The 8,481-nt window shown below is 43.8% G+C and overlaps 1 long non-coding RNA gene across 1 annotated transcript; it reads left to right on the plus strand.

Moving 5' to 3' along the window:
- Positions 1–6,384: 6,384 nt before the first annotated feature.
- Positions 6,385–7,690, plus strand: LOC123481810. Its single transcript, XR_006657329.1, has 3 exons — positions 6,385–6,486; positions 6,677–6,765; positions 7,288–7,690. It is a non-coding gene; the product is annotated as an uncharacterized LOC123481810 (long non-coding RNA).
- Positions 7,691–8,481: the final 791 nt, after the last annotated feature.

Genomic DNA, 8,481 nt, shown 5'->3' on the forward strand with positions numbered 1-8,481 from the left:
GTGAGCCATTGGGGTAACCGAGGTAACCACGTGTTGTTTTCCACCAAGGTGGGTGGGGACACGACATTCTATCTAATACCAATTGGGAGTATTGTTGCTTGAAAGAACGTTTAAAGATTAACTATGCAGAAATCGCTTCACCATTTCCTGGTTGATAAAATATTTTGCCTAATTTCAGTTTGTGACAAAACAAGCAGTCATTGTGTAGAAAATCATTGTACCATCTAAACCGCTGGGAAACATTTTGTATAACACAAAATATTGTATTTTACCTGCTTGAAGTTGGTGTACAAAACTAAAAGTAAAAAGGGCAAAAATAAAACTTAAGAACGGGAAGCATAGAAATAGCGCACATAGAACAGATCTACAGCTTATGAGACTTGCTTTCATTTAGAATGAAAGATCTATAACTCAATTTCTATGTGAATTTGGTCAAGTCGCCCAAGAAGTTATATATAGTTTTAAAAGTACTTTTCAAACCGTTAGATAAAAATGCATATTTATCAAACATTTTGGGTCAAATGTTTATAATAGACTGAAAAATAATACTATGGTGATTGGTGAAGGGTTTCCTTGTCCGTTACCCATTATTACATATATGTCCTTTTAAATAACTATAAAAACAGTATAATTAGAAAATGTATTTGAATTAACTAAAACCCTCAAAATTATTCTCGGCAATAGCTTAGCATACAACATACTGTAGGCCTCACATGACAGTGATGTTTACCCTACAGTGTATTCTCTACCAGGACGTCTCCAGGCCCTTACCGACGTCCGCATATTGACTATCCCTTCAAGAAAGTGTTACCTAAGTACAGATGTTATTGGTTTATCTTGGCCGAGAACACGCTGTAGGCCTGAGATGACATTTATGATTGGTGCTTCAACTTAAAATACATACATGTATCTCAACAGTGGAATTTGTTATCTAATGACAAAGTAGTCTCACCATTCATTACATTATGGCAACAAATATATTATAGTTTGTTACTATTGCTTGAACACTTTTCTGGAATCAGGGTTCACTTTTGCAAAACAGTTGATGCAGCCCACTAAACTGATGTGTGTTTGCCAAAAACAACACATTTATTTTGCAAAAATGCACTAACACCATCAGAACTTACAAAACCTGTCTCAAATGTATATTACTACCAGAACAGTACCATTTGTCATCTAATGAGAAGATTTATTTTGCTATATTAACTAACACCCCCTGAAAACTTAGATACAGTGCCTTCAGGAAGCATTCACACCCCTTTACTTTTTCCACATTTTATTGTTACAGCCTGAAATGTAAATAAATTCAATTGAGATTTTGTGTCACTGATCTACACAAAATACCCCATAAAGTCCAAGTGGATTCTTGCTTATAGAACATTTTAGAAATTAGATAGATAGAGTTATGTTATAACAGCAACTTACACAACCAGAGTAACAGGATTGTACACACCTATAATTTACAGTGGGGAAAAAAAGTATTTAGTCAGCAACGAATTGTGCAAGTTCTCCCACTTAAAAAGATGAGAGAGGCCTGTAATTTTCATCATAGGTACACATCAACTATGACAGACAAAATGAGAAAAAAAAAACAGAAAATCACATTGTAGGATTTTTTATGAATTTATTTGCAAATTATGGTGGAAAATAAGTATTTGGTCAATAACAAAAGTTTCTCAATACTTTGTTATATACCCTTTGTTGGCAATGACACAGGTCAAACGTCTTCTGTAAGTCTTCACAAGGTTTTCACACACTGTTGCTGGTATTTTGGCCCATTCCTCCATGCAGATCTCCTCTAGAGCAGTGATGTTTTGGGGCTGTCGCTGGGCAACACGGACTTTCAACTCCCTCCAAAGATTTTCTATGGGGTTGAGATCTGCAGACTGGCTAGGCCACTCCAGGACCTTGAAATGCTTCTTACGAAGCCACTCCTTCGTTGCCCGGGCGGTGTGTTTGGGATCATTGTCATGCTGAAAGACCCAGCCACGTTTCATCTTCAATGCCCTTGCTGATGGAAGGAAGTTTTCACTCAAAATCTCACGATACATGGCCCCATTCATTCTTTCCTTTACACGGATCAGTCGTCCTGGTCCCTTTGCAGAAAAAACAGCCCCAAAGCATGATGTTTCCACCCCCATGCTTCACAGTAGGTATGGTGTTCTTTGGATGCAACTCAGCATTCTTTGTCCTCCAAACACGACGAGTTGAGTTTTTACCAAAAAGTTCTATTTTGGTTTCATCTGACCATATGACATTCTCCCAATCCTCTTCTGGATCATCCAAATGCACTCTAGCAAACTTCAGACGGGCCTGGACATGTACTGGCTTAAGCAGGGGGACACGTCTGGCACTTTAGGATTTGAGTCCCTGGCGGCGTAGTGTGTTACTGATGGTAGGCTTTGTTACTTTGGTCCCAGCTCTCTGCAGGTCATTCACTAGGTCCCCCCGTGTGGTTCTGGGATTTTTGCTCACCGTTCTTGTGATCATTTTGACCCCAGAGGGTGAGATCTTGCGTGGAGCCCCAGATCAAGGGAGATTATCAGTGGTCTTGTATGTCTTCCATTTCCTAATAATTGCTCCCACAGTTGATTTCTTCAAACCAAGCTGCTTACCTATTGCAGATTCAGTCTTCCCAGCCTGGTGCAGGTCTACAATTTTGTTTCTGGTGTCCTTTGACAGCTCTTTGGTCTTGGCCATAGTGGAGTTTGGAGTGTGACTGTTTGAGGTTGTGGACAGGTGTCTTTTATACTGATAACAAGTTCAAACAGGTGCCATTAATACAGGTAACGAGTGGAGGACAGAGGAGCCTCTTAAAGAAGAAGTTACAGGTCTCTTAGAGCCAGCAGTCTTGCTTGTTTGTAGGTGACCAAATACTTATTTTCCACCATAATTTGCAAATAAATTCATTAAAAATCCTACAATGTGATTTTCTGGATTTTTTTTTCTCATTTTGTCTGTCATCGTTGACGTGTACCTATGATGAAATTTACAGGCCTCTCTCATCTTTTTAAGTGGGAGAACTTGCACAATTGGTGGCTGACTAAATACTTTTTTTCCCCACTATCTCAACAGTTGAATTTGTTATCTAATGACAAAGTAGTCTCACCATTCATTACATTATGGAAAAAAAATATATTACAGTTTGTCACGATTTCTTGAACACTTTTCTGGAATCAGGGTTCACCTTTGCAAAAGAGTTGAGCCCAATAAAGTGAAGTGCGTTTGCCAAAAACAACACATTTATTTTGCAAAATGCACTAACACCATCAAAACTTACAATACCTGTCACAACATTAAATAACTATCAAAACAGTACCATTTGTCAACCAATGAGAAGATTTATTTTGCAATATTAACTATCACAACCTGAAAACTTAGATACAGTAACTTCCGGAAGTATTCACACCCCTTTACTTTTTCCACATTTTATTGTTACAGCCTGAAATGTAAATAAATTACATTGAGATTTTGTGTCACTGATCTACACAAAATACCCCATAAAGTCCAAGTGGATTCTTGCTTATAGAACATTTTAGAAATTAATAAATAAGGTCATCTTACCATTAGTCACATCATTGCTCAAGAAACACTAACTAAAAACATCCTCGTCGATCACATGCAAAGAGTTGACATGTTGGTGGTAGAGATATAGCGTTATGAGAATAATCGATATTATGGACCGTGAACAAAATATTTGTCACACCCTGGCTCTGGGACTCATTATGTTGAGCCAGGGTGTGTTCATTCTATGTTTTCTGTTTCTATTTTGGGTGTTCTAGGTTGTTTATTTCTATGTTTGACTGAGTGACTCCCAATCAGAGGCAACGAGTGTCAGCTGTGTGCTGGTTGTCTCTGATTGGGAGCCATATTTAACTGTCTGTGTTTCACTTTGTGTTTGTGGGTTTTTGTTCCGTGTTCGGTCATTGTCACTGAGGACTTCACGAGTCGTTTATTGTTTTGTTATTTCGTGTGTATGCTTTAATTAAATAAAGCAAGTATGTTCGCTACTAGCGCTGCGCTTTGGTCTATTCCATACGACGAACGTGACAGAAAAACCCACCGTAAAAGGACCAAGCAGCGTGTCCAGGAGCAGGCAGACTGGACATGGGAGGAAGCGCCAGGAAAGGAGATGGAGAGGTTGGCGATGGCCCAGGTGGGCAAATCGTGGTCCTGGGAAGACATGCTCGGGGGCAAGGGACCTTGGGGTAGGATTAAGGCCCTGGCAAGAGAGGAGCAGCGGCGTCAGCAGTGCCATCGTCGGAAGGACGAGAGGCAACCCCAATAATTTTTTAGGGGGGGGCACACGGCATGGGCGACTGGGCAGCAGGAGGCTGCCACAGGGCGAAATGGGAGACGAGGAGAGAAGGCCACCGGGTTACGGGAGCCATTGGCGAGAGGAGGGAAGGAAGTTGTAGAGGCACGGCGAGAGGTACTGAGGTGTATTGCCAGTCCGGTCCGGCCCGTTCCTGAGCCCCGTTTAAGGCCAGTGGTGTGTGTTCCCAGTACGGTTCGGCCTGTTCCTGCTCCACGCACCAAGCCTACGGGGTGCGTCGCCAGCCCAGCCCGGCCTGTCCCTGCTCCACGCACCAAGCCTACGGTGTGCGTCGCCAGCCCAGCCCGGCCAATTCCTGCTCCACGCACCAAGCCTACGGTGTGCGTCGCCAGCCCAGTCCGGCCTGTCCCTGCTCCACGCACCAAGCCTACGGTGTGCGTCGCCAGCCCTGCCCGGCCTGTCCCTGCTCCACGCACCAAGCCTACGGTGTGCGTCGCCAGCCCAGCCCGGCCTGTCCCTGCTCCACGCACCAAGCCTACGGTGTGCGTCGCCAGCCCAGCCCGGCCTGTCCCTGCTCCACGCACCAAGCCTACGGTGTGCGTCGACAGCCCAGCCCGGCCTGTTCCTGCTCCACGCACCAAGCCTACGGGGTGCGTCGCCAGCCCGGCCTGTCCCTGCTCCACGCACCAAGCCTACGGTGTGCGTCGCCAGCCCAGCCCGGCCTGTTCCTGCTCCACGCACCAAGCCTACGGTGTGCGTCGCCAGCCCAGTCCGGCCTGTCCCTGCTCCACGCACCGAGCCTACGGTGTGCGTCGCCAGCCCTGCCCGGCCTGTCCCTGCTCCACGCACCAAGCCTACGGTGTGCGTCGCCAGCCCCTGTCCGGCCTGTCCCTGCTCCACGCACCAAGCCTACGGTGTGCGTCGTCAGCCCAGCCCGGCCTGTCCCTGCTCCACGCACCAAGCCTACGGGGTGCGTCGCCAGCCCGGCCCGGCCTGTCCCTGCTCCACGCACCAAGTCTACGGTGCGCGTCGCCAGCCCGGTCCGGCCTGTTCCTGCCACTCGCACCAAGTCTACGGTGCGCGTCGCCAGCCCGGCCCGGCCCGTTCCTGCCACTCGCACCAAGCCAGGGGTGCGAGTCGTCAGTCCGGCACAACCCGTGCCTGGGTCATCGGTGCCAATTCAGGTACCGCTCTACTGCTCCACTAAGGAGCTGAAGCCTACCGCTCCTGCTACGTCCAGTCCAGCTCCAGCCAGCGGGGCCAGACCGGACCAGGGGGCGCTATGGGGGGTTTGTTGGAGGGTGGTGGGCAAGCCCGGGCCGGAGCCGCCGCCGAGGAGGAATGCCCACCCAGCCCTCCCCTGTTTTGCTCGTATTTAGGCGCGGTCGCAGTCCGCGCCTTTAGGGGGGGGTACTGTCACACCCTGGCTCTGGGACTCATTATGTTGAGCCAGGGTATGTTCATTCTATGTTTTCTGTTTCTATGTTGGGTGTTCTAGGTTGTTTATTTCTATGTTTGACTGAGTGACTCCCAATCAGAGGCAACGAGTGTCAGCTGTGTGCTGGTTGTCTCTGATTGGGAGCCATATTTAACTGTCTGTGTTTCACTTTGTGTTTGTGGGTTTTTGTTCGGTCATTGTCACTGAGGACTTCACGAGTCGTTTATTGTTTTGTTATTTCGTGTGTATGCTTTAATTAAATAAAGCAAGTATGTTCGCTACTAACGCTGCGCTTTGGTCTATTCCATACGACGAACAAGACAATATTTTGTTAAGTTTCACATTCTTTACATAGTAGATGGTTGCTTTATGTGTATAGAGTTGTGTCTAATCTTTTGTGTAATTTGTAGAAAAACTTTCAGCATTTGCTGTTAGTGTGTGAACAATGACAAACTATTGTATAGAGGATATCATGATTGTTTTGAGTGCATGTGCAAAACCAATTGAAAAAAACCCTAAAACAAGCGTACACATTCTTTTTTCAGGGGGTGAAAAACCCTCAAGGGGGTTCATGACAGAGATTATTGACATGGCTGTGATGTAAACTGGTTTGTGTTTTGACTGTGAGAGGTGTGGCAGGACGGGGCAGGTATCTGCAGAGAGAGTATAAGACAGGGATGTAGATGACAGAGAGACACTCCACTACTCTACTACTGAGGTCCAGAAGACATCAGCAGACAACCAGCATCAACCAGAATCTTCCAACTCAGAGGTAAGTTTGCTTTCACTGAGCCACTTCTTTTCTCAAATGTGAAAGCTGTATACAGCTGGACACTACTCGTTCCATCCCTGTCACAGCAGCCTGTGCATTTTTGTTAACCTGGTGTGCTCTCTGTGCTCTGGCAGAGAAAGAGGACCCTGTGTGTGTTTTGACCTGTTGTGCTATCTGTGCTTTAATAAAGGATGACGATCCAGATTTTGATACTGCTGTTCGCTCTTGTGAGTGTCCTGTCAGCAGCAAGTACACTCAATGAAGCTGTCCCCAGGGAAGGTACGTCTAGTGTGTGTGTGTGCGTGTGCGTATGTGTGTGAAAAAAGTACCAAATCCGGGTTCAAATACTATTTATTTTTATTTCTATTAATTTCAAATACATTTCGAAGCAAGTATTTGGAAAAATGTTCTTTAAAAATACAAGTAGGGTGAATATTGGAATTTAGTTGGAAATACAATTGGAAAGTTTTGGCATGTATTTTAAAATATTATATTGTATTGTACTGTCATAGCAACTAATCATGCCCTAAGTCAAATTGGCACTCCTTACCTCTCAACTACAATATCTAATGTTGAGTGTTCTGATGTAAAATGCTGCTGTGCATTATTCCGTTTTTACACATTGCAGCTGGATGAGATCAAAGACTTTACCAGTAATGTCATGTGATTAGACTTGGTGAAAAGTGAAAACAACTTTTTGTAAAGTGAACAATAATTATACTACTTTACGTGTGTAAGTGTTTGAGTGGTCTGGTTTTTATTTGAAATGATTTGCTAAAATGGAAAATCTCTCTTCCTCAGTGGCTGAAGATGAAGCATTTATTTCTACGCTTTTTAAATTGTTTCGCATATTTGGGTGAGAAGCGACCAGCATGGGGCCGTCGGAGATCCTCTCCAGTCTCCTTATGGAATTAACCATCAGCTAACTGTGACATCATCAATAAGACTACTATATCAGTCAATCAATCAAACAATCACTGATTAACAAAACATTTAACAAAATTATATTACAAAAGCCTGTCCTTCAAATACTGAGTAGCACTAGTTTAGTGTTTCTGAAAGAAGTGTACATTTTATGCATAAACATACTTTGTCTTGAAACATGATTGATTGGTTACTGGATAAATGAAGTGAATAAATGGTGTAATTCTATATGGGTGACGTGTAGTATTTTGATTGCCCAATAAACTACTTTCAAGCCTCATACATGTTTAGCACTGTTTTAAATTCATCATACATGTTTAGTGCAGTTGTTTCTTGTTTTGTGTTGCAATTATATTCATTTCTCTATTGCTCTACCACATTTGTCAAAAAACTGTATGTAGACCCACTAAACTGAAGTGTGTTTGACAAAACTACACCGTCCTAACTTAATACCTGTCACAAAACTAAATAGCTCTATCAAAACAGTATCATTTGTCATGGGATAGGAAGGTTTTCTTACCATTCATTAGAACTCAACAAATACTATAATTAAGCAATAAGGTATGTGTGGGTGTGGTATATGGCCAATATACCACGGTTAAGGCATTCCCTAGACCACGCCCACCTTTGTGGAAAACGATCCATCTTCCCCATTGACCCCCATTGATAAAGAGCTAATTTCCTTGTTGATTTTTTTGTCATGCAGAAATAAAAAACCATGCAGAAAAGTTTCTTTATTTTACAATGTACGTCAAACCAGGTCAAACATCCCAATCAACATGTTGCAATGCTCCCACAAAAGGAAATATATATTGTGAAGAGAGCGCTGTGGCTTCAGGATAAGTCTAATTAACATAATTCAAAAATCCCCATAAAAATCTGTCTGTTTAAGCTAGAGTATCACGTTTCAGGAGAAGCCCCAGATGCAGACATTGTCGAAGTAACAAAAGTTTATTACAAAAACAGGGGGCAGGCAGAAGTCAGTAACCCAGATCAGAGTCCAAAAGGTACAGAACGGCAGGCAGTCTCAGCGTCAGAGCAGGCAGAATGGTCAATACCGGGAAAACTAGA

This window comes from Coregonus clupeaformis, chromosome 24 (assembly GCF_020615455.1).
Source record: "Coregonus clupeaformis isolate EN_2021a chromosome 24, ASM2061545v1, whole genome shotgun sequence".
Lineage (NCBI taxonomy): Eukaryota > Metazoa > Chordata > Actinopteri > Salmoniformes > Salmonidae > Coregonus > Coregonus clupeaformis.